A 1,866-nucleotide genomic window follows, 5' to 3' on the forward strand; every position below is an offset into this window, starting at 1 on the left:
AGAGTTCTAAACATCGTTCTTTTGATGTTTTCGAAATTTAGAATGCTTTTACTACGAAAAGTGATTGTTGATCTTAAGAAACATGTGTTGACAAAGTGTAAAAAGCAGTATGAGATTATTTCGTATTACGGTAAAAGAATCCAACTCTTCATCAAAATGCTTCTTTTCAAATTTCTTCTTCTTTTTGTATATGAAAACTTTGTTAAATATGAAGGTGTAATTAAGTAATATAGAATATATTTATGCACCGATATAACGATATAGGCTTATTAGCACAAAATGTCATTACATTTGGTTTCTAGTATGCAAAACGTTCCTACATTTCAAATTTTTGCATTTTCACCTCATCAATTTTTAGCCAATTTCTCAATTAAAAATTGTAAAATGACAAATATATCCTCCTATTTAAATTTAAAAAAAAAAAAGAAACAAAAAGAAAAATAAATGAATAAAAATTTGCAATTATACTCCTAATTTTTTTTATAAAAAAAGTGCAAATAAATTTCAAATAAATTAAATTAAAAAAAAAAAGAAAAATCCTCTTCTTCTTTCTCCCTCTCCCCTCCGTCTCCGCTAATATTTTCTTCCCAACATCCCTTCCTTTTTTACTTCAACCCAGGCATGAATATTCTGTCCATTTCGCATGTCTATAGGAACAAATGTAAAATTCCAAAATTATTAGTATATTAGCCAGCAATTTGTGTAATCATAAATTCAATTTTATTAGAATATCTCCAAAAGACTCTCTATTTATAAAGATCATCTTATCCATAATAGAGAATATATTTAAATTTAGAGATTAATTTTTTTATACACTATAAATCACTTTCTATTCTGATTCTTTATTTTATTTTTTTCAATGAACATTTAATAATTTCTCCATATATTTTATTTTAATATAATTTTTTTTATATATTAATGACCAATCAATTCAAATGTAATTTGAAAATTTTGAATTGTAGGGTATTGAAATTTATAAAGTATTAAATGTAATCATTAGACATTAAGAATAGAGAATACGTTTGACTCTCTAAATTTGGAGAGTCAAACACACTCTACTTTACAAAGTTAAAATAAAGTATCTTGGAGCTCATTTTTAAAAATCGACTCTCTAAAATAGAGAGTACTTTGTATTTAAAGAGTCTTTTGAAAATGTTCTTAAAACTATCCCCACAAGGTTCCCATTCGGGAAGTCAACAACTGAAGTTGAAGGTAGAAATGTTATAAATAACAGTGCAAAAATTACCCAAAATGGAGGAAGCATAATTACAGATTTTGGGATTTGAACATATGAATAGAGATTAAGAATTTATTGAAGATGTTTGATCAATGACCATCATTGGAGTGAATGATTGCCAATTTTAAGGTGGGTGGGGGATGATTTTTCTTTTCTTTTCTGATTTTTTAATTCTAATTTATTTGTGACTTATTTGCATTTTTATGAAAAAATTGGGCGTATGATTGCAATTTGTTCATTATTTATTTATTTTATTTAAATACGAGGGTATACTTGTCATTTTAAAACAAAACGTTAAAAAGGGGGGTGAAAATACAAAAAATAAAAATAAAAATAAATAAATAAATAAATAAATAATAATAATTGAAATATAGGAACGTTTTGTGTTAATAAACCTAACTATATATAAGCTCTTTTGGGTAAAGGGTAATTGAAATTCAAACGTGTCAGGTGCATGGGGCATTCTGTTAGATTGATTTATAGGGATCCACTTAACAATATTTCATTGGGTCTTAAGAAAAATAAATAAATAATAAATCACAATACTTGTAAATTTGGAGTTAAAAATATTTCATTGACCACTGAACTTTATGTCATGTCACGACTTACTCACTGAACTTCATAAATCA

Source organism: Olea europaea, chromosome 20, assembly GCF_002742605.1.
Source record: "Olea europaea var. sylvestris chromosome 20, O_europaea_v1, whole genome shotgun sequence".
Classification (NCBI taxonomy): domain Eukaryota; kingdom Viridiplantae; phylum Streptophyta; class Magnoliopsida; order Lamiales; family Oleaceae; genus Olea; species Olea europaea.